At 37.7% G+C, this 26,227-nt stretch overlaps 1 protein-coding gene and 1 long non-coding RNA gene across 3 annotated transcripts in view; one reads left to right on the top strand and one right to left on the bottom strand.

Annotated features, from left to right (window-relative positions):
• The first annotated feature begins 13,361 nt into the window (after window positions 1-13,361).
• The window catches only part of ngfa (nerve growth factor a (beta polypeptide)), a 48,754-nt gene continuing 35,888 nt past the window's right edge, over window positions 13,362-26,227 (top strand). Inside the window, 1 exon segment of one of the 2 annotated variants that reach the window (NM_131064.3) lies at window positions 13,362-13,588. The gene's annotated coding sequence lies outside the window, so the exon portion shown is untranslated. 2 annotated transcript variants of the gene reach the window in all.
• LOC147838141 (uncharacterized) lies at window positions 13,365-18,340 on the bottom strand. The gene is made up of 3 exons (XR_015523115.1): window positions 17,638-18,340; window positions 14,210-16,290; window positions 13,365-13,934 (listed from the first exon to the last, which is right to left on the bottom strand). It is a non-coding gene; the product is annotated as an uncharacterized LOC147838141 (long non-coding RNA).

Below are 26,227 nucleotides of genomic sequence, written 5' to 3'. Positions count from 1 at the left end.
TTTAAATGTCACTTTAAGCTGTAGAAAAGTGTCTTGAAAAACATCTAGTAAAATATTATTTATTGTCATCATAGCAAAGATAAAATAAATCAGTTATTAGAGATGAGTTATTAAATCTATTATGTTTAGAAATGTGTTGAAAAAAAAATTCTCTCCATTAAAGAGAAATTGGGGAAAAATAAACAGGGGGGCTACTAATTTAGGGGGGCTAATAATTCTGACTTCAACTGTATATGCGGTATGTGGGCCGGATGTAAGTGTCTAGTGTTTACCGGTTTTGAGCCACATGATATTTGCTAGCTGGGCTCTGTCTGTGTCATCGCTTAAGTATATCGCACTCGCATCTATGGAAGATGGTACAATATTAATTATGACAGTTTTTATAGAATACATAAACAATGTTTTATAGATGTATCTGTTGTCTTAGACCCAACTGAAGAGTTACTGTTATTAAGTCTTACCTCCCTGATTAATTATCCCTCCTTTCTGCTTCATAGCCATGCTTAGTCAAAATAAGATTAGCATCATATTATGTAAACTTTACTTTTGTCGACTTTCAAAACTCACTGCGTGCCGACACCTCTGCATAAAAGGCGCACAGAGCATGAGTGGCACATCGGTGCATGTACACAACCGGGATTCACACTGTTTTTCGAAAGGGATTCCAAAAAGTTTTTCAAAATTGTCCTAAGACAGGAATGAATGTATTTTAATAGTTTTAGGACAACTTATCAAAGCTTGATCACTGTAGTTTGTGGTTCTGTGGTTGGCAGATGCTCCCTAAAGCTATTTTAGGCCTGGTGACTGGTTAACTTTTACAGTGCTCACTTGTCAGGAGAGGTCAAAACATACAACTTTGTGTTTAGATTTGTACCGCTGTAAAACAAATGTGGTTACAGGGTCAGGAAACACCAAAGCACATTTTCTAAGCAGTTGAGAGTCATATGTGTGTCCCACGCTGCTAAAAACACTATTAGGACACATATATTTCACAAAAAAGGGAAAAGTGGTTGTTTTTGTCTCTCTCTTTCTCTCTCTCTCTCTCTCTCTCTCTCTCTCTCTCTCTCTCTCTCTATATATATATATATATATATATATATATATAGACAAAAACAACCACTTTTCCCTGTCTATATATATATACAGTTGAAGTCAGGATTATTAGCCCACCTTTGGATTTTTTTCTTCTTTTTTAAATATTTTCCTAATGATGTGTAACAGAGCAAGGAAATTTTCACAGTATGTCTGATAATATTTTTTTTTCTGGAGAAAGTCTTATTTGTTTTATTTCGTTATACGTTATACATTTTTTAAAAAACATTTTAGGGACAAAATTATTAGCCCCTTTAAGCTGTATTTTTTCTCGACAGCATCCAGAACAACGCACTGTTATACAATAACTTGCCTAATTACCCTAACCCACCTAGTTAACCTATTTAATCTAGTTAAGCCTATAAATAAAGCTTAAAGCTATTTTAGGCCTGGTGACTGGTTAACTATAACAGTGCTCACTTGTCAGGAGAGGTCAAAACATACAACTTTGTGTTTAGATTTGTACCGCTGTAAAACAAATGTGGTTACAGGGTTAGGAAACACCAAAGCACATTTTTTAAGCAGTTGACAGTCATATATGTGTCCCACGCTGCTAAAAACACTATTAGGACACATATATTTCACAAAAAAAGGGAAAAGTGGTTGTTTTTGCATTATTTCTAGCAAATTTGTGCCTCCGTTTTGAAACGAATTTTTGAAGCTGCGTCACGGTGATTAGATCCTTGTGTGTATTCCAGCGTGTAGACTGGCTGTCTGTACCTGGGAGTACTTTGTTCGTGACGTCCCTGAGGCCCCGTTTACACTAATGCGTTTTCGCTTAAAAACGCATAAGTTTTGCTACGGTTACGCCATCCGTCCACACTACGCTGGAGTTTTCGAGCGCCGAAAACGGAGCATTTCGAAAATTCTGGAGAGGCCGTTTTCATTCTAAAACGCTGCTGATCCGTCTCAGTGTGGATGGGGGAAAACGAAGACAACTGAAAATGGAGGCGGGGCTACAGACATTCGCCTATCTGATTGGGGCTTTTCCTCAATATTAAGTAGCCTACACACACAGTTCAGTCTCGCATCCTCCCCCTGTAAGTTCAGACTTCGCAAGTTTGATATGGAAAACAGACCCTCGAGGGCATGTTCGGTAAATCTTCAAAGAGAACAGTGTACTTTATATCATCCTGTCTACGTTGTTTCACTCTCTCAACAATAAAATGAAAACATGATTTAAGGAACTGCTATTTTTATTTTGATATTAACAACTTAACAGACAGCAGAAATGCTGATGCGTTGTGCTGCATCTTCACTGTATGCATATTTATAATAAAACAAAGCCTATATAACATCACTGCCTCCTTTCATTTTCATTGAAAATACGAAACGTATCCTCTGCTTTGCTGAATGTCAGTTTAATTATCAATAATAGCCATTATGAAAGTATAACGCACAATAGCTTTATACATTATTGGAAATAAAGGCTAGCGATTAGTCAAAATACAGAATATACGTGGTTACATGTGTGATACATTAATTATGAACTTATCTTCGCGCTCAGCCAAAACACGTTACCTGTGATCAAGTAATCAATTCAAAAGACCAAAGTCGGGGAATATGTCGTTAGATATAGACAACAAGATTAATTAAATATCACGTTTAGCAAATATAGTGAGATTAGATCCAGCAGGAGATGCTTGATGAGCAGTCCGACCAGCACAGTTCTCATCTGGGTAGAAATACTGCAGCACTTGCCCAAGAGTGTGTGTGTGGTCAGGTGATGTGCGTTTTCAGGGTTTTGGTGTGGACGGACAGCTGTTTAGAAACACTGGGTAAAACGCTAGTGTGGATGTGGATCGTTTTCATTCTAAAACGCCATTTTAAAACTAAGTGTAAACGGGGCCTGAGTGTGCTGCATTCATTCATAAGAAAGACTTGGTTCAAACCAATCAGAGCACGTTCTTGTGTATATGTGGTATAAGTGAATAAGAATTATTGCAATAAATTGTCTCTTTGTTTGTTCTCAGCATGCTGTTTTGTTCTCAGAGCTTCAATCAAGTTGGCTTGTTTCAATTTACACTAAGCCTAACCCCAACCCACAGTCTTATATTTCTAATATAGAATTAGTTTGTATGTATGTAACTTAAATTCAACGGTTTGCTGTGAGTGCAAGAGAACAACTCAGCCAGCAGATAAGAGAGTCTCAGTGTGGAAGCACTCAAAGCAATTGCTTTTAAAGTTCATGTGTTCCATAAAGTCTGGGGGAAAATGCTTACTCTGGTACATATAGTACAACAAGCAATTTTTTTTTCCTTTCTTCAAAGGCAATAGAAAACTAATATTTAATACAGACAGACATCAGTGGTTTTTGCATAGCCATAATTTGTGGGCAAATATAAAACTCACTGTAGACTTCAAATGCTGATTCTACGGCATGATCTGTGACTGACTAATTTCAGGATGGAGTGCCTCAGAAGTTCAGGAGTCAAAGCTGTCGCCCTTTTGTATTGCTGATGTCCCACGTAGCAACCAAAACAATTAAGACTAGTCTGCTGATGGAAATTTAATGAAATTCCTTGTGGTCATATGGAATTGTTTATTCATGTATTATGGTATGCACCGCAAGAACATAAATGGTCATGATTATAATGTCAATGGTATGGTAACTGTGCTGCTTTCCTTAAATGGTCCTATCTTACTCTTTTAACAAGAAGTAAAATAAGTATTTGGCGTCTCCAGAATCCCAGACAGCATACAAATGTGGGCCAGTTTAGGCAGTTATGCGGCACTGGTGGTATTCCTTTGGCCCAGACAAAGCCTGAAGTGGCCCACCTATACAATGGCAAAGAGGGGGCAAAGATTCAAATTCATATATGGGCTATTTAAGGCAAAGATTTGGAACTTATGGGAAAATGTTATCTGAATGTGAGCCCAATGTGGCCCATGTGGAAAATGATAAATTTGGCCCAAATGATGGAGGACAAATGTGGGCCACAGTTGGCAAAATAGTGGCATAGTCATTAAAGGATTATCTGGGTCTAAACCTAAAGTGGCTCATTCGTGTGTAGGTGCAAATGTGGCCCAGTTAACTTAAGACATATGTGGGCCACTCTGGCTATTGCGGCTGTGAGCCTAATGTGGCCCAGAGAAATATGGCACATGTGGCCCAATTATTTTAAAACATATGTGGGCTACTTTTGGCAAATATTTGGCACAGTTAGCTCTGGCTAATGTGGATTTGAGCCTTAAGCGGACCAGAGGAGATATGGCAAATGTGGCCCAGTTATCTTTAAACATATGTGGACCACATAGACTAAAGTCCTGGAGAAAAGTGTTTGCTTTAGTTGGGCTCATAGCCCTAAACCTCTTAATATAAATTTTCTTTTGGGCTGCTGTAACTTTTAAGAACTTTGCTTGAAAGGTTTGTTCATTACAGCAAACAAAATTAAGTAAGGCACAACCTGTGATGAAATAATATAATTCACTGATGTTTACCAATGTTTAATCCATTATTAGAAGTAATAGGCCAGAATAAAAGCAAACTGTGGCCCAGAATATGTTCAGTTCTGGTTCATTTGGTTGAATTCTGGCTGATATGTGGTATTGAGATGGCTTAATTGTGGCCCAGGTCTGACAAACAGGAGTGGACCGCCCTAGTGCAATCATTCCATTCAGTATGTGGTCCAGATTTAGTCAGTTAAATCAGTTGACTGTTGAAATTTGAAAATTTTAACTCAACTGGTTGAGTTATTAATTAATTAACCCAATAAAGGTTTAAAATAACCCAACAAAGCAACAAAATATTTTTAACTCAACCATTGGGTTAAATAAACAACCCAACATTTTTAAAGTATATATATGTATATATATATATATATATATATATATATATATATATATATATATATATATATATATATATATATATATATATATATATATATATATATATATATACACTCTATATACATGTGAATGAGAACTCCCTATTTGCCCTGCAGGATTTGTGGGATGACGAGGCATTTGTGGAATGTGTCTAATTGCTGTCACTTTGACTCGGCTTGTCTGAAGCAGTTAAATAGGGCAAAAAACTTCCATATGACAGAGTTTAACAGTTAATAACTGGCAATATGTACCACGACTCACAATATATGACAATATACGACTCACATGATATACAATCATTTTAAAGAATGACAAATTAATAATTGGTCTTGTCAGTAAAATGCTGCCTTCTAGAAAACACACAACATGTTATACTGTACAGTCTCCATAGCAACAACAAGAACACAAAGTAGCTTTACTTCCACCATGATCCTTTGTGGTTACCTTCAAAATCTTGGTGAGGAAATGTCATTTCAAAATGTCGCAGAGCAAAACGGCGATGCTATTTTTTCCATTCATTCTATCTGTAGGGATATATATTTATATTTATATATATATATATATATATATATATATATATATATATATATATATATATATATATAAAATATATATATATATATATATATATATATATATATATGTATATATGTTTTTTATTTATATTATATATATATATATATATATATATGTATATATATATATATATATATATATATATATATATATATATATATACATATATGTATATATGTTTTTTTATATATATTATATATATATATATATATATATATATATATATATATATATATATATATATATATATATATATATATATATATATATATATATATATATAAATCCCTACAGATAGAATGAATGGAAAAAATAGCATCGCCGTTTTGCTCTGCGACATTTTGAAATTACATTTATATATATATATATATATATATATATATATATATATATATATATATATATATATATATATATATATATATATATATATAATATAAATAAAAAACATATATACATATGTATATATATATTTATCTGTAAACAGACCGTAATTAAATCATCCAGCTCTAAGATGCATCTCAACAAAAAATAAAATCCCATTATACATCAGATGTTAAGTTTGTATATAAAAGGTTTATTAATTATTCTATGGATAAAATGAATACGTATTCATTCTATTTGTTTATTTTGCTTAATTCTTCTATCCGGCAGTGTGGAATATGAAGAGCTTGATGGGTGTGTGGAGGAGGGTGTTTGTTCTCTGCTGACGGCCTTGGCGGGACAATGGCGAGCTTCTGAAGTGCAGAGTGGTGGGATGATGAAGATGAGGAGTCAATGAGTGAAGAGGAGGCAGCGATATGTCAGCTCTTGACCCAGCCATGAGTGTAGGAGGCCTGACTCGATTACACAGTACAGCCCAGGACTGAAACATTGAATCAATGTCTGCTGCAAATATGCGTGTTTCCTGTTTACACACACTTTAAATGTATGACTTATGCTATAGGTAAAATCACAAAATGATTATTAAAAGTTTTGAAAATTGACAATGCTCAGGAGCGTCATCCATTAATGGTCTAAAGTGCTTTTTACCAAAGCTCTGAACAAATTCAAAGGATCAGTGCTGTCAAATAGCATTTTGTTTTTTTTTTTTTCTTGTCAACAAAATAAGAAATTTGTCAAATTTTTTTTTTTATTATTTAAGAAATTATATTTTAGTTTTACATATAAAATAAATAATCATTATTTTACAATAATTTAATAATTATTTTACAAATAAAAGATTTGTAAAAATGAACCCAAGATTTTAACACAAATCTCCTAAAGAGCCCCTATTATACATGAAATATGGTCATGATTTGATTGTAAGGGTCTCCAACAACAGTCTAATATGCATGCAAGGTAGAAAAAACATTTATGATAAGCATTTATTTTTACCTAATTATCCTAGCGACTCCCATATGAATCGTTCAGTGATTCATTTGTTCCCAAACCCCTCCTTAGCGCGAAGCTAATCTGCACTGATTGGACCGATGACGACCTGTTGCGATTGGTCGACGCTGGCAGCCTTCAGTGCGAGAGTGAAATGTCTAGCAGCCAATCAACAATATAGAAGTAGTCAGAGATCATACACGCTTCATATCAGTGTAAGGACTGGATTTTGGCTGCCAGTGGGTGAATGTAAATACAGACGATGGACTTGAAAATATCGACGACTAACTATTTTATTGAGCAAAAGTCTCCTAGCCCGTCGCACTCTACCTGCTCTTTTTTCACACACACACACATTACCCTTCTCCTCAGAGAACACAACACCAAAATAAAAGTCCTTAACAGAAACATTCAAAAACAGAATTCATATTAAAAAAACAACTTCACATTTGGTACTAACATCATAGTGCACAGTACCTGGTTCTCACCAGTGTTAAGCTGCAGTCACACTGGGCTTTTCCTCCCATAGACTTCCAATTTATACGCAAGCGAATGCGTCAGACTGGAAACGCAGGGTCATGCTTCAAGTTTCGCAGGTTGCTGCGGTGCAAAGTTCAAGCTTGGTGAATTCTGACCTCACTAGACTGTGTGAGACCAACCAAGTATCAAAAATTCTCTGGACAGAAATTTAAAACATGGTGCAATCACTCGCTTTTTTATTGCCTAATAATCTTGTTTATTTCCGCCCCTTTTCGCAGCGCCGCACGACAGAATTTCGCATTATCAAACTCTGTGACAGCAGCTTTATCAGGGCCTGCGCGTCTATAGAATAGTGGGATGGAATGCTGCAGCTGTTTAGCGTTTAAGTCAGCGTGGCTGCAGTCTCGTTCCTTCCGGTGGCTGGAAGGCCATACAAGAAATTTGAGATGAGTATAAAACAAGCGGGTTGATTTTAACTATTGCGACTTTAGTTTCTAACCAGGACAAACTGTGGCCAGTTGTGACGTCAGCTTCCAGATGTGATTCAATTGAGGTACTCTGTATTATGATCTACGGGTTTAATCCTGACCATTTTGACCAGTCACCACTGTTATACCATATTTAGCTTTTTTTGCTTTAATGGATTTATTGATTTAAAGCCATATTTGGGTTTCGATTCATTTGGTTGCTATTTTCGTCCAATTCTTCAGAAAATACTTATGTTGTGATTCTCTTGACGTGATGTGTTTTGTGCTTTGTGTGTACTGATTTGTGAGTTTTGCTATGTCTTGTTGAACTGGTCATACGCCAAGCTGTGAGTGTTTGTTTTAAGTGTATTCCATGTGTGCGTGTGTGTGTGTGTGTATGTGTGCGTAAGTGAGTGTGTGTGTGTATTCTGTACTGATTTTATCCTCTGTTTCTTCTTCCTCCAGAATCGGGGTGTTCTGGTGTGGAAGACTTGTTTTGGTGTGGTGGTGGTGTATTCTTCGCCTGCTGTGTTCACAACTGCTGGTGTGGGGGGTGTGAGTGTGTGTGCGTAAACTAAAACCCAGTGCCCCCAGTACTGAGGAGGAAGTACTAAGTGGAACATGTTTTAAATCTGAATTTGTAACAAATGTGAATTGAATTATTTAAATTGTCTGAAGTCTGACTGAGCCACAACGAATATGTTTGTCCAAAAACTGTTGCATAGATGAATGTAACGTAGGTCCCTGACCACTAATTTCCAGGGTGGCGTAACCGCCCATCCATTTATATATATATGTATATATATATATATATATATATATATATATATATATATATATATATATATATATATATATATGTAAATATATTGTTTAAAGTGTAATCTGCTTGAAAGTATGTTCATCCACGAGGAGTTTCTTTCACAGTCACTCACGATTCCAGCGTCTGATATCAGAACTAAGAATGAACTACAGGAGATCTGATAGTGTGTGAAAGATCTTCACCACAGACTCCTCTATTTCTCAGAAGCTTTCTTTCGTTGCCTCCAGCTCTCTGGGCACAAAGCCAGCAGATGGAAGCATAAACATGAAAACACCTTCGGCCTCTCCTTGCTTTTTGAATCAGGGATTGTGCCTCCACGCCCCATTGACGTTACAAACTGCTCAAACCTCAGTGAGTGACTCAACCTTATGGCCCTGCAGGAGTTACAGTACTTGACTACAATCAACAACTTGCTTTGATAAAGCACTAAAGAAGAACTGCAGGCTTGAAAGATGACTGGCAGCTTGTCAAATTTGCATTCGAAAACAATAAAAAAGCCACATTCAAGTTCGCATACCCTTAAGAATTAGGGTATGTGCATCGCCCACTTAATTTTGGGAAAACCTGTACAACCACTTTCATTAATCACGACTTTCATCACAGCGAAAATAGAATATGCTTCTGTTGTACATTTAGGTGGATGCAAAAACTTTGTAAAATAAAACTACTTTGCAGGTGAACTTCCTTTATGTTTTGATGAGCATGTCCATGAGGTCACTTTGAGGTCACTTTTTGTTTTTTTCATTTGGTTTTATTGGTTTGTCCAAACCCAAGTTCTATTCCACCCCCAAAAGACGGTCCCTCAGGTCTTATTTTAAACAGTACTTTTGAGTCAAGATCACAATTGATTCATTCAAGACATTCGACGATGCAAAATAGTATCTTTTTTTTTCTCTTTATTTTTATGCCAAGAACAAATTACATTATTTATACAGAAAATTATAATTTTTTATACATATAAAACCCACTTTAACAAACCTTAAATACACTGCCTAAAGAACGATAAAAAATAAATAAATTAATTAAAAAAATAATAAAAAAATATAAATAAATAAATAAATAAATAAATAAATAAATAAATAAATAAAAATTAAAGGAAAAGTAATTATAAAAATTTTTTAAAAAAGGGCTGCCAAATCTTTTTAAAATAAAATAATAATAAATAAATAAATAAATAAATAAATAAATAAATAAATAAATAAATAAATGAATAAATGAAATAATAATAATACATATATAAATAGAGTGACAACAGTAATGGGTGATACGATCAGGGATAAGGCAGTGCTATCTTACAATGGTAAGTTAACATAGAAGAAGCTTGAGATTCTGGACAGAAAAAGAAAGAACAAAGGGATTACAGAAAAAAGATTCCAGTTACATACAAGACAATCACATTATTCCCCAGGAAGTACACTTAAAGCAGAGAAATATGATAATAAGGGTTGCCATACATATGAGAATTTGCTAGAGCCTCTAATTGAATATTTAATTTTTTCCAAGTGTAAGTATAACATCAGATCTTCAAAATAGGATCTTAATGGGATCTTCAGCATTTTCGAGACTCCAGGCACAACTGTAGCAAAACGTGAGCTTTACAAAGAAAACGTAAATTTAAATGTAAAGCAGGGTCATGAGTTTGATTCCAAGTGAATGCTTGAACAATTATACATTCACCTTAATTGCAAGTTGTGTTGGATAAATGCATAAATCTGCATTTCATCAGATCTGGCCCACACCCTCAGCGTTTGCTTGGCCCACATGCCGCAGTGAATTGCGCTACATGACTTGACCAAATCTGGCTTCCATACAGGAGGCAAACATGCACCGTATCTGGGCTAAGTATCAGCCAAGTAAATAACCCATAACTGGGCCTGAACTGGGCCAGATATGTTGGTGTGTCACTGCAATGTTTTTTATAAACCCATGAAACATTTCGCTTAATGGCTGTGCTTTTTCTGGAAGCGATTGATAGAATTTTTTTCTTAACTCAAAAATAACTTAAATGTATTTTAAAAGTGGGTCAAGATAGGTCAAACTTACGTGGCCCACATATACATTTTAAAATCTGGGCCAAATACTACATTTGATTTCTGGCCCAAGTCTTGTGTGCCGCCTGTAAGATGGTGCCACCACATCCAAACCTGGGCCATGTTTGGCCTACATGCTGCATGCCAGTGACGGACGACTGCCTGCTGTGCTAGCTTTATTGCCAAACATGGGCCAGAAATATTTTCTACTTGGGTCTGCTATAGAATAACAGAGCCTCTGGCCATGCCTCTTTGCTGTGTGGGGTGTATGCGCGTAACTTGAAGCGTTTGTGGTCTGACTACTGTATGTATTTTTGTAGTCCTCAAACTTCGTTCATTGTTGACTTTGCTTAGTGGCGTAGCGCAAAATGCGGAGGCCCCCCTGCAGGGATCACTGACGGGGCCCCCTGATGATGGGGATCACAAACTGAGGAGCGATCACAAATTAAGGAGCGGGAAAGGGGAGCGGGGTGGAGCGACAACGCGGAGAAGCCTTCACAAACTTAGGAGCGATCACAAACCGAAAGCAGCGAGAGCACCAAAGTAGCCAGAAGTCATTCATTTTCTATGAGAAGCGGCGGCGGGAAACAGCGCGGCGCGTCTTTTCCTGTGTAAGCATTGAGGAGATTTGAAATCAAGTCAACTTTATTGTATGAGCTATGACGTGGTTTGGTGGCGAGCAATCAGAATAAAGTAGTCCACCACTTGAGAGGAGTTCAGAGAACACAGACCTGTGAACTTTAATTCCGACCACAGTTGTTCCCAAGAGTTTGATTATTGCGGTTGCTGGATTTTCAATTATTGAAAATCGCGACGACATGGGGCCCCCTAATCGCGCGGGGGCCCCCCGTGGTGCGGGCCCGTCCGCTACGCCACTGGCTTTGCTGTGCTAACTTTGTAAAAGCCAATGTCTCCCTTTGCATTGCACTTTGAGCATATAACATTCAGAGATATTTTGTTTATGTTCACACAGCTACATTACACAAGAACTGAAGCAGTGGTCAACAAACTTGTTCCTGGAAGGCCGGTGTCCTGCAGATTTCAGCTTCAACCCAAATCAAACACACCTAAACAAGCTAATCAAGGTCTTGTTAGGTATACTTAAAACATCCAGGCAGGTGTGTTGAGGCAAGTTGGAGCTAAACCCTGCAGCGACACTGGCCCTCCAGGACCGAGATTGGTGACCCCTGAACTAAAGTTTAAATTATTATATCGTAGTGGATTACCCCTTTAATGTTTGACTGGTTTAACTGCAGTTAAAGGAAAGACAAAATATATATATATATATATATATATATATATATATATATATATATATATATATATATATATATATATATATGTGTATATATATATATGAGCAATATCACACGAGTACCAGTGCGATATGGCTGTATATCAGCACTGGCGGGAGGCGAGCGTTGGCACGAGGCCGCAGGCTGAGTGCCTTATTGCCCCCACCAGTGCCGATATACAGCCATATCACACTGCTACGAGTGTGATATTGCGTTTATACAACAGTTTGATGCCATAATTGTGTATATAAAAACAAAATCAAACAGGGAAAGTCTCAAAAATCCTTTTGTATGAGGAACTACTTTCTTCCGGATTCAAATCATAAGCTGACAGTTAAACAGTTGAGTGTGCATCTTTTAAACTTTAGATCTGTAGTGTCTGCTTATTGCTGGCTGTATGTGGGCGGAGTAATGCACAAAGGGTAAAGAGGTTGTAGGAGTTCTGATATTGCAGAATATTGCACGGCTATCAGCCAATCAGATTTGAGAACCAGACAGAACTGTTGTATATATATATATATATATATATATATATATATATATATATATATATATATATATATATATATATATATATATATATATATATATATATATATATATTTTTTTTTTTTTTTTTTTTTTGGTCAAAAATAAAAGATAAAAAGATGAGACCCCTCTGTTTTGATATATGAGCAGACTGGCCCAGTTCAAAGCTGGGTGTGTTGGTATCAAATAGCACTATATGTGCTCTTAAGTGCAACACCCAAAAGGGAAATGAATAAAACAAAAGAACCTCTGGATGAAATTTTATTTCAAGATATGTACATTTTTTGTGTGGGAATGTCCCGTTCAAAGTTATTAATGCCAGGTTTTTGTTTGCTGTGGGAAAACTCCTCTTGTCATACTCACTTAGTAGAATCGGTCTACTGCACTTCCTGTGAGCGTAATTCTTCTTGAAATTAAATTCAGCTCAAGGCGTCTGAACTATAGCTGGAGCCCCTATCAAAGTGATTCCATCTGCTGGATTTACTTCCCCTTTGTGGTTTTAGCCGCTGTACTAAAAAAAGAAACATCATTTCTGTCACTCCATTCTGTTTCTCATTTTGGCATCTGCCACACAACCAGCGGTAGTTATGCAAATACCCGAGGCAATTTGCATTTCCAGAGCAAAATGGATTGTGATTGAATGACTCAAGAAAACAGTTCACGACAACTGTTGAGGTAAGTAATTCTAAAGATGACTAACAAGAGTATGGAAATGACAGTGAATCATCTTGTGAATGGGGCCTAAACAAAGCTCCACTTTCCTGTTACTCTCAACACTACGCAATGGATTCCGCAGCCTATAGACACGATGAGAGAAGGAGGGGCAAAGAGAGGGAAAGGGGAGGCACTAGGACCTGTTGGCTCCTGCAGTGGAGGTCAGGAGAGCTGTGGGACTCCAACTTTCAGAACAATCAATCTCCCTTTAGAGAGAGTGGGAGAAAGGCTGGAGTGGATGGTATAGGACCTGGATACTCACATTTTGCCACATTGAAAAGCACAAGGTTTTGCGGATAATCCTGTGGAGAGTTTGCCACCTGGAATGCAACCAACTTGGGGTTTTGACATCTGACAACTTCAGAAGGGAGCTGCTGTGAGGTAAGCAGCACTGGGTGCTGATGTTTGGAACTATGAGTTTCATGGAATGCTCTTGCAAACTGTCAACCATCAATTTTTTTAATCCTAAATAAGCCCATATCATATGACAGGAAGACTCAAGGGGCTGTTGACAAGAAAATACGTGCATGCACTATAAAGAAATTACTTGAGTGATACACTAGATGGTATCTAAAGGGTAGAGGAACAGCAAAAGTATGGCTCACTTCATCAACTTTAAAAAGTTTGAGGATGAAACTAAAAAAAGGGAAAGAGAAGAAAAGAAACTGCTGTTTCTGAATGAATTCCAACCAACTTATGTGGATTGGATAATGATAAGATGTGGAAACTTGAGTATAGAGGTAAAGTTGGTTTTATATTCGCACATTCAGACTTTCCCCTTGATAATATAATTTCATAAAAGTATTATTTGCAAACTCTAAACAGTGAAATCATATTAGCAGCCAATGACTATCAAAGTACAACATTGTTCACAATTAAATAAACAGTGTTAATGTTGTTTTCAAGTCACACTTGCATGCTAACTCCAATCCAATATTCAAAGTAACATGGTAAACAATATAGAGACCTCTAAATGAACGAATGTGTGAATATAAAACCAACTTTACCTCTATAACTTGACTGTGTAATGGTGTGAGAAGACATGCAGTTAAAGCATGAAAAGATGATCTACTTTATTGGGTCTGCTTGGTGATTCAGAGAATTGGAGAAGTATTATTTTCTAAGGTAGAGACCACCAAAACGTCAAACCTTTCTCTCACTACCCCCTTTCTCTTTCCATCTATCTGTCAAGCCACTCATGTTACACAACCAGAGGTTCTTGCCATTGTAGCCTCATTCCTCTCTAAGACAGTACATGTTACTTTTTTTTTTCCTTCTGGACAGCAGCTGTGGTTAGCATGTCAGTCATTTTCAGGATCACAAGTATGAATGCATGAACAGCAGGGATAAGTCAACACAGATGCTTCCCCAGCAGAATATTTATACATATTTGGCAGAGTGATGTAATGTATCAGATAAGTAGGAATCTACCAAAACGATGTGTCTCTTTAAATACATAAGGAACAGAAAAACCATTCAGAACAAGTTCAACATCTGCGACAAATAAAGTCTACGTTGAAACCTGCACAGAAATATTAAAACTTCTATTATGTTCTGCATGATATACAGTTGAAGTCAGAATTATTAGCCCCCTTGATTTATTAGACCGCTTGTTTATTTTTCCCCAATTTCTGTTTAACGGAGAGAAGACTGTTCCCAACACATTTCTAAACATAATAGTTTTAATAACTCATTTCTAGTAACTGATTTATTTTATCTTTGCCATGATGACAGTAAATAGTATTTTACTAGATATTTTTTAAGACACTTCTATACAGCTTAAAGTGACATTTAAAGGCTGAACTAGGTTAATTAGGGTAACTAGGCAGGTTAGGGTATTTAGGCAAGTTATTCTATATTGATAATTTGTTCTGTCGATTATCGAGAAAAAAAAATATAGCTTAAAGATGCTAATAATTTTGTCCCTAAAATGGCTTTTAAAAAATTAAAAACTGCTTTTATTTTAGCCGGAGTAAAACAAATAAGACTTTTCCCAAAAGAAAAAATATTATCAGACATGCTGTGAAAATTTCCTTGCTCTGTTAAACATCATTTGGGAAATATTTTAAAAAGAAGAACGAAATTCAAAGGGGGCTAATAATTTTGACTTCAACTGTATGTCATAAAATTCAACAAGAATGCGATACGTACACTTGCCCTAGGTGTATCAGTCCAAACTCAGGTTGATCGCCCTCTTGAAGCCAATTTGGATAAAACCCAAAGTTTGCTTGACACTGAGTGAGTGAAGCCATTCAAATTCCCAGATGCTCTCTTGTCCTGAGGCAGATGGACAGTGCTATTTTCTTTCCATACAATGATGTTGGCTATTATTATTCATGAGCAGGGTCAGGTTTCCCATTGAGCCTGAATTAAAGGTTTCTCTCTGTAGATCTGTGCTCACGTAGCGTTCTGTGGTAATGAGAGGTAATGAGGTCTTCTAATGAGGCAGGTGGGACACTGCCAGCAACTCCCCTGGGTGTTTAAGTTACCCAGGCTGATGACTGGAGCCTATACCTTAGTGTTGATGATAGCCGTGTATATATAAAATATCCCATTAACTATATAATAAGAGCACACTGACCATCTGGCCCCCCTAAAAAAAGATGAAGTGGATCTAGTTTACCCACCAAACATTCCATGTTTGCACACAAATAGACAGATAGCTGTCCAACCTGGAAACCCCACACAAACATGCACTTCAGAGTCCTGTTTGATTTTACCCTGCCCCTGACTGGAATTATCTAATATCTGTTTGTTTGTTTTTTTTCTGATGGGTGTCAGAGTTTGATAGTGCTCTTGTGTGCACTATCAAGAATGTTTTACGAGTATTTGAGCTTCCTTATGACTACTTCTGTTTAGGATATGCTCTGTTTGTTTGTGCAAAGAAAAAAGACCTTTGACAGGGTCCAACATTTATTGCCCTCTATGACCACACAAGAGCCTGAAAATTGTTTCCATAGTGATTCAGGCCCCGTTTACACTAATGCGTTTTAGTTTGAAAACGCATACGTTTTTTAGTATCCTTCCCTTATTCGTCGAGCCCCTATCACATGACTATAACACATGGAAGACAAAAGCCTTCACTGTAAACTAGGGTTGGGCATCTAAGCTATAATGCCGATCCGATACGCATCTCGATACAAAGAATACGATCCGATATATTAGCGATACATTTGTGACATATTGCGATGCAACACGATATGATTCACACCCATATCACGATACAATGCGATAATTCAGCACTAATTAGATCAAGTTTATGAGATGATGTGAAAGAGGATGCTGTGCCATTGAATGAGTTTGATTATTTATTAACCAAGCAAAACCAAGACTTTTTTTCAAACTGGCTTTTCTCTCAGAGCCAGAGTGTCAGTTTACAGTAGAGGGCCATTTTAGAACCTATAGCACATATTATTTAAGTATTTTCAAGATAAACAAAATGTATAAGTGCAATAAATATTAAAAATACATATATTTGCACTCTTTCAACATAAAGGTTAACCATTGCACAACAAGAATTGTGATTTAACTTTTCAACTATGAAAACAAGTTTTACAAAGATATATTGTGCCACTGAATATTTAAAACTTAAGGTCGTGAACTAGCAGTGTTATGCTGCTTTGAAACATCACTGTCACTGTAAACAACAGGCTAATAAAAATATAAATAAATAAAAATCAACAGGAGGAGGTGTTTAAAACCTTTGTTCTCCGTGACACTATAGGCTGAATATCTTTGCAGATGAACAATGCAATAGCATTCGTTATTGGCGTAGAGCGCACAAAACTGTTGCGCATGGAAACAACATTCAATGCTTTTCTCACCACTTTTGGAGCTGGTACTGTAGCTACAGTTGAAACAGTTGAGGATGCTTTCACAACAACACCGTGGTCACTTCAAGTGAGATATCAGATTAGTCGTACTGCCCGTGTATTTTACAGATGCGCGGCACATTTTGCAAATTGCATCTGTTCTGTCAAGTCGTCCATCCTTTTTGCAAAATCCATAATGTTGCCATAATTTAGATTTAAAACTCAGTGGGGAATAAAATGTTTGTTTTGCTTCTCGCGCTTTCTGAGCGCGCTTTCTGAGGGCGCACCACTAGCTTCATCCGCACACCTGATACACTGAGTTGTGTACACATCCGTTGTGTACACATCCGCAAGTCCGCAAGTCCGTTGCTACTTTATGTAGGTCGATTAAATTATGCGCCAAAAACAGGTTGACAACACTTGTTAATAAATAAAAAGTACATTCTATGTTAAAAATATAAGTTGTATCTTGGAAAAACCGATGCATCTCGCAAAAACCGATGCATCTCGATTTGCTTTCAAAATTTCATTCATCCTCTGCTGCTCAACCGATGCACTCGCATCGTGCACGCGCATGACCGCGTATCGATACATATCGGTTAATCTTCCCATCCCTACTGTAAACAACAACATGGACACAGAAATGGGAGCGTTGTTTGCACTAGTGTCTGTTTCAGGCGCCATTGTGCTGTTAAACGCTGCCTTTTTTACTACAGCAGCGGCATATATTCGCTAGAACGCGCATGCCCAGAATGCACGAATGGTCAAGTGATATACGTTTTTGGTGGCGTAGTGTGGATGGAGATATGTTCAGAAACGCTAGGTAAAACGCAAGTGTGGACGCGGATCGTTTTTGAATGCCGTTTTCAAACTAAAACGCACTAGTGTAAACGGGGCCTCAGAAAACATTTGAGCAGGGAAGTGAGAGTTAGACATTGATGAAATTACTAAAATGAGGTACAAAGCTGGAATCCATCATTGTCTGTAAAGAAGGACTAATAGGAAAAAAAATGCTTGATAAGCATAAATGTTGGTAAAGGTATAAGTTGAGAAAGATTAGTATTAAAAGTTTAAGCATAAGTGCAGTGGCAGAATTCTTATTTCTTGGAGAGAATCATTTAACCTATCATTTTACCAGGGGGTATAAATATGTTATGTTAGATAAAGTCCATGCCGTTTAAAACCCTTATTCGATTTCTGTCATGATATTTACAGAATATTGTTCATCAGTTCCAAATATATCATACAATTCTTTGTAAAGCCACAAATTTTTCAAGTGGTTGATTAAAGCACAATTGAAAAGACCCGCAGCTTTGTTGCTGTGTTGTATTTATTTTCAAGAAGACGTCAGCTGTTTTTGTTTTATTTATTTTATTTATCACATATTTTTTCAAATTACAGGAGGTGGGTAGTAAAGTCTTACATTAACTTCGTTACATTAACTTGAGTAAAATTATTGGGTACCGTGTACTTTTTGAGTATATTTAAATATGTGTACTTTTACTCAAGTAAATTATCAGAGAAAAATCATTACCTATACTTCGCTATATTATCCATATTTTATCCATATATTATATATATTATCCATATTTTTAGACCTTATTAATGGTTATAACTAATGGGATAACTAAAGAAATGCTGTTTAATGGAATAACTGATTAGCCCTGCACACATTAGTCAACTAACACATTATTTTTAACATACAATTGCTTTAACAGAAATATTTTATCAACACATATAGTTTTAATATCTCATTTGTAATAACTGATTTATTTTATCTTTGCCATGATGACATTACATAATACTTGACTAGATATTGCTCAAGATACTTCATATTTCATCACCTGTGTATGCGTGTATATATATATATATATATATATATATATATATATATATATATATATATATATATATACATATATATATATATATATATATATATATATATATATATATATATATATATATATATATATATATATATATGTATATATACATATATTAAATGAAAAGTGAAAAGTACCTATTAACTATTTACTTGAATAATTTTTTCATCAGATACTTTTTTACTTTTACTCGAGTAAATTTTAAGATTGTTACTTTTACTTTTACTTGCGTAAAAATTTCTGCAAATACTTTACTTGAGTTTAGATTTTGGATACTCTTCCCACCTCTGCAAATCACACAGGCTGAAAAAAATGTAGTTGAGTAAAAGTTTATTGTTTATGAAATGGTATTGTAAAAATTAAATGACAGCTTTAAAAGACAATTTCTACCTATTTTACATTTATTTCCCCCATTTTATTATTTAAAACACTCATATATTGTTTTTTCATTAAGCAGAACATTTTCCCCCTTTTTCAGCTATGTCAGACTTCCAGTTTGAACACAACAAGGATGAAGCATTTCAGAATGTGAAGTGTATTGTATTAAGTGACATGGTGTGAATTGTGATGTCCACATTATTCATTAGATATGATGCCTATTAACGCAGTGGCGCAGTAGGTAGCTTGCTCACAGCAAGAAGGTCGCTGGGTCGCTGGTTCGAACCCTCGGCTCAGTTTCTGTGTGGAGTTTGCAAGTTCTCCCTGCATTCGCGTGGGTTTCCTCCGGGTGCTCCGGTTTCCCTCACAGTCCAAAGACATGTACAGGTGAAGGGTAGGCTAAATTGTCCGTAGTGTAAGAGTGTGTGTGTGTGAGTAGAGGGAGATGGGTTGCGGCTGGAAGGGCATCTGCTGCATAAAAATGTGCTGGATAAGTTGGCGGTTCATTCTGCTGTGGCGACCCTGGATTAATAAAGGGACTAAGGCGCTACACTGAATAATGCATGAGCACAAAACAGCAAACATGCATTAAATGTTTTTACACAATTCTGCTTGAAATATAACTACAAACGTAAAAAATAACACATTTAATGTACACTTGAAAGTTTTAAAAGCTCAAAAAAAATTCAATTTCAAGGTGCTCCAAACCTTTATGAGTTGTGAAGAATCTTGTAAACCTGTAATTATAAAATAATAATAATAATAATAAATATACACTATTTTAGTCAATGATTACAGGTTTCCAACATCTATCAAAAAAATATTGTGTTTAGGTTGCAACAATTCCCTGTCTCAATTCACTGACTCATTCATTCAAATTATTTATTTAGCAACTCATTCAGTTATTATTATTCTTTCAAAATCATTAAGTGCACTTCATGCAGCGCTGTGCAGACCGATTGAAATCTGTCTTGAAGTTAAACATTTTATCTTAATTGAAACAGCATCGACAGCATATCACTGTCACATTATTTCCAATGTACACTCAAAAAAATGACTCAAGGACGATTCCTTGGATTTACTTTTTTTTATATTAAGTGGTTGTAAATCATTTACTTGAGCTGAATTTAAACGAAGGAACTAAGTTGAACATTTCTAATTTTCATTTATTTGTTTAAATTCAACAGATATAAATTGTTTGCAACAGTCTTGCAGACATAATTTTTTTTCAGTGTACTGTGATAGCACTCTTAGAGTTGCCGAAAGGCTCATCTGGTGCAGCTTGTGGAGAGTGACTGCACAAGCTGCAATGATAACACCGCTATTACACCATTGATTAGACTCATGTGTGTTTCAGGTTCATTAACTGGCAACATTAGTCTCACTAATAATCAAATAAGAAGCAGACAATTTTTTTTTATGCCAAGACACACTTTTATGCCATATTTATCTCCTACATATTTATTAAAAGATTACTCTAATGAGGTTTTCAAAAACAGTTGCATCATTGCTTGAATCCAGACTCTAATTTATTATGGTTTTAAAGCATGTCACTAAATTTATATATTTTTTATTATTATTTATTTTTTTTACTGATGAATGGCTAAATGTTTAATCCTCCAACTGTTTCCAAGAGCTCACAGAAATCCCTCTTGAGCAGTTCTGACTGCTCTTTCCGAATATCATTCTTCCCCACATGGATGATGATCTGTTTTGCAGTCTTGTGCTTTTTTAATATGTTCTAAAATTCTTCGTTTACGTCAGAAACGGTAGCATGAGGGAAGCTATATGTCACTGTAGCCATACTCCTAAATTCCTGATTATTGAATCTCCAACAATCAGTGTTTTTTTTTTTTTTTTCGGCTGCGATCAGTGCAGAATGCCATTGTCTGGTTGGTCATGGCCCCTGTTGAATGCTTAATTAGCTGCTGAGACATGAGATCTCTGTCTGACTGCATTTGGGGATTCTTCGCCCATATTACTCAAAGCTTCATATCTGTTCTGAAACTGTACTTGAGTCCGAGCTGTATTTGGGGTAGGGGACGGTAATGCATTAGCATATGAACTTTGTAATCTGACCCCACGGGTACCTTTTAGTCACACACCTGGTTATGCAAAGTTTCTGTGCCCGGGTTGTCGTGGTCCTAACCTTCGACCACCACCCGTTCCACAATGCACCGGCTCCTTACGGCTCCCCCTGCAGGTGGTGGTTGCCGGCAATAATTCAGGTTTGTTTCCAGTGCCTGTTGGACTCCGGCAGGGCTGCCCCTTGTCACCAATTCTATTCATAATTTTTATAGACAGAATTTCAAGGCGCGGCCTTGGGCTGGAGGGGGTCCGGTTTGGGGAACTCAGAATTTCATCTCTGCTATTCGCAGATGATGTTGTTCTGTTGGCTTCATCAGACATGGACCTTCAGCATGCACTCGGGCGGTTTGCTGCCGAGTGTGACGCGGCTGGGATGAGAATCAGCACCTCCAAGTCCGAGGCCATGGTGCTCCACCGGAAAAAGGTGGTTTGCCATCTCCAGGTAGGAGGAAGGTCCTTACCCCAGGTGGAGGAGTTTAAGTATCTCGGGGTTTTGTTCACGAGTGAGGGAAGGATGGAACGTGAGATTGACAGGCGGATTGGTGCAGCGGCAGCAGAAATGCGGTCGATGTACCGGTCCATTGTGGTGAAGAAGGAGCTGAGCCGAAAGGCAAAGCTCTCGATTTACCGGTCGATCTACGTTCCTACTCTCACCTATGGTCATGAGCTTTGGATCATGACTGAAAGGACAAGATCTCGGATACAAGCGGCCGAAATTAGTTTCCTTCGAAGGGTGGCAGGGCGCACTCTTATGGATAGGGTGAGGAGCTCTGACACCCGGAGGAGCTCGGAGTAGAGTCGCTGCTCCTTCACATCGAGAGAAGTCAGCTGAGGTGGCTCGAGCATCTGTTTCGGATGCCTCCTGGACGCCTACCTAGGGAGGTGTTCCAGGCATGTCCCACCGGGAGGCAGCCTCAGGGAAGACCCAGGACACATTGGAGGGACTATGTCTCTCGGCTGGCCTGGGAACGCCTCGGGATCCTCGGAAGCAGGAGGAAGTGTCTGGGGATAGGGAAGTCTGGGGTTCTCTCCTAAGACTGGTGCCCCCGCGACCCGGCCCCGCAAAAGCGGCAGAAGATGAATGAATGAATGAACCTGGTTATGCCTTCAGTTATCATGCTCATTTTCAACCGTTTCATTCTGTTTTTCTGAGCTCAAAACAGTAGCTGGAGTAGAGGACTCACCGGCTGTATGCTGTCAGGGTCCACGATGAAGTGGTCCTGTGTGATCTGGTAGTTCTGGTCGGATCGCAAGTAACTTTGTTTCAATAACTGCAGTCTTTTGGAGAAGTCTGTAGCAGTTTGTGCAGCAGTGAGATTCTGAATTGATTTGAACTGGAGACATTTTCACAGCTGTCTGTGTTTTCTCATCTCGGCAATGTAGGCTAGTGGTGCAGGAGGTTGTTTAGTCAATAATTCCCCTCTTGATAGTAATTTACACTATAAGTACATTGTACCAAACTATTAGTTCCTGTGTAAGTACATATTAGTTAAGGCCACTTAATATAAACTGGGACCCAGTTTAGATCTGTTTAGAGTAAGAGATGTGTGAGTTATTGCAGTGTGTCTTTCACTGAATGTGTCAGGAATATCAAAACAAAACCAACTTAGCTCCGCTCCTTTAGCGCCTCTCACACAGCTTGATCCAAGCTGGCATTTCTCCTTTTGGGTTTTAGGTTTTGAAAAGGAAAATATTCTGATCAGATTTGCACAATCCATATGCACTCGCTCGAAAGCTTGACAGAGCCCCCGCGCGTAGCTACAGTTGCTAAGCCATGATTGGTGGGTGGCGATTTTTGGGTGTGGCTTAGCGAAGGGTCAGTTAGCTGTAGTGTATGTGTGTGAATGCAAGAGTGTGCAAGACTCTCTGGATGGAAAAGCATCCTTTTTACAAATGTTTTATGGGATATTCCAGTTTTGCTCAAAATTTAAATTACATCTGTGCACAAATATGTTTCAGCCAGACCTTAAAAGCTGAGGTATTCGCTTTAAGTACACAAATGACTAAGAACTAAAGGTCTACAATCGCCTCTAAAATAACAATTGGGAGAAGTTTGTTCAACAGATGTCACATGCCTTACTTTCAGCTTGACGGTGGAGCACGATGCCTTCACCTGCACCACACCCACTGTACTTCTGTTTTCATTTCTGATGACATGTTTTGCAGAGCTTGTCTCTACATGACGTTGTCTTTAAAACATACGCTGAACAGATACACACACAATCAGCAGGCTTTCAACTCGCCGCAACCACTTTCCCCCACGATTTTGTGTTACTACTTTGTCTTTTGCTACTACAGGTGGGTGAATAGACATGTAATTTCATGTTTAAGATTGACAAATGATTCAGACAGCTGTGAGAATATGGTTATCATGCAGCTCAATGTGTGGCTTGTTGTCAGCGTGTGCATTGAGAGTTGCATAACATGCCCAAGGACGGTTATGTCAACATTAACAGTGTGTGAATGTAAATGCATATTTTCAGGTGATTGATTGTTTCTGGCTTATTAATTTTAAACGGAGAAATAATATTTTATACTCCATCAATTACTATAAGGTTAAAAAATCTGAATGTGCAGTCACTATTATACAACACACTGCAGATCATGTTAACTACCCACAATATCCAAATAATCACGATAACCTCTTCCTATTATAAAGTTCCAATTATGCATAAAAATATCCTATGAAGGATATGTCGCTGTGTCGCCTTTGTACAGCAGGTATTCATTCATCATTTAATTTTGATATCAAAATAGATAGTTTTTATTCAAACTAAAGTTGAACATCTTTATATTGCATTATATTATATTATCTGCTTAGTTTGTGGCGACGCAGTTGGTAGTTCTGTCGCCTCACAGCAAGAAAATCACTAGTTTGAGCCTCGGCTGGGTCAGTTGGCGTTTCTGTGTGGAGTTTGCATGTTCTCCCTGCGTCCGTGATTCATTCATTCATTTTCTTGTCAGCTAAGTCTCTTTATTAATCCGGGGTCGCCACAGCAGAATGAACCGCCAACTTATCCAGCAAGTTTTTACACAGCGGATGCCCTTCCAGCTGCAACCCATCTCTGAGAAACATCCACACACACACATTCACACACACACTCATACACTCATACACTATGGACAATTTAGCCTACTCAATTCACCTGAACCACATGTCTTTGGACTGTGGGGGAAACCGGAGCACCTGGAGGAAACCCACGCGAAGGCAGGGAGAACATGCAAACTCCACACAGAAACGCCAACTGAGCCGAGGTTCAAACCAGCGACCCAGCAACCTTCTTGCTGTGAGGCGACAGCACTTCCTACTGCGCCACTGCCTCGCCCAAATAATAATAATAATAATAATAATAATAATAATAATAATAATAATAATAATAATAATAATAATATTGTTTCCCAGAGATGGGTTACAGCTGGAAGGTTATCTGCTGTGTAAAAACGTGCTGGATAAGTTGGCGGTTCATTCCGCTGTGGCAACCCCGGATTAATAAAGGGACTAAGCCGACAAGAAAATGAATGAATAATAATATAGGAAAACTGTAAAAAATCTGTTCTGGTAAACATCACTTGGGGAAAATTTGAAAAACAATTAAAATTGTAAATGAGTGCTAATCATTTTGCCTTCAAGTGTACGTGTAATACCTGGTAACTTCTCTTAAAGTAATTTCCACATTATATTTACAGCCTTGGAGTGTTTGAGATCTTCAGTATGAAAGCTCTCACATTTCCATCGTGTGTGGCCTGAGAGGAAATACCACACACCTATAAAGAGCATATCTAGTCAGTGGAGACTGCATGAAGCTTCTGGCCTGAGTCATGGTGTTTGCACTCTCAGCTGCTCATGAATGGCTCTGGCTTCAGTATCGTTTCTTGCCATCATAAACACCCACCAGCAACAAGTCTTTCTCCTGCACATGCTTTCACCTACGCAAACTTTAAAGAGATTTTAATGTTAGATCTTGCAAGCAGATGATGTAATGATTCGCTTTGGGTTTGTTAAGACCTGAATAAAAGGTTTTAGTCACGCTAACCAACGGCTTACTAGCTTTCACTAGCTGGAACACCTCCTCATTAAAACAGCATAAATGTATATTTGCACATCCCCTTATAGCAGGGGTCTCAAACTCAATTTACCTGGGGGCCGCAGGAGGCAAAGTCTGGGTGAGGCTGGGCCGCATAAGGGATTTCACACAAAAAAAAAGTCCTCAAATGTCATTATTAACAGTTTTAATTATTTCTTCTGAACATGAAGTGTCCTGAACATTAATAGAACATTGAGTGAAGATCATGAACAGTTCTTCTGGCATCTTTTGCCTACTCCTTGCTGCCAGAGACTTGACAGCGCTTCTTCTCACAAATCTGAACCACATTTGGCTTTACAGCGGAAGCAGTTGAGACCCTCAGTATGGCTTGAAGATGATCATCATTAAGTCTAGACCTGTACTTTGACTTATTGAAGTTCAAGGTGGAGAATAACTTCTCACCCACTTCTCACACACTCAAAACTTCCATTCCCTCACCTAAAAAAGGCGTATATATGTATAAATAAACACCCCCACCCCACTCCAGTCACATCAGTCTGTACCAGTCTGTATCTACCTATAATATATATAAGATGCAGGCTGTAGCTAGGTAGGTGGCAGGCTGCAGATAGGTAGCTAAATGGCAGGCAGGGGCGGGAACAGCTTACCTTGGTTCTGGCCGGCGCGAGTTCCCTCCTAACATTTCCCGCCCGTCACAGCGTCTAACAAAGGGGCGGGGTGCGTGGTGACGTCACCGGCATTCCCGCCCCTTTGTTTACACGGCGGGCGGGGAATGCCAGTGACCGCTGTGTACGGATAGAATCAACGGAC

Source organism: Danio rerio, chromosome 23 (genome assembly GCF_052040795.2).
Source record: "Danio rerio strain M-AB ecotype USA chromosome 23, GRCz13ab, whole genome shotgun sequence".
Lineage (NCBI taxonomy): Eukaryota > Metazoa > Chordata > Actinopteri > Cypriniformes > Danionidae > Danio > Danio rerio.
This window is presented reverse-complemented; position numbering and strand designations above follow the sequence as displayed.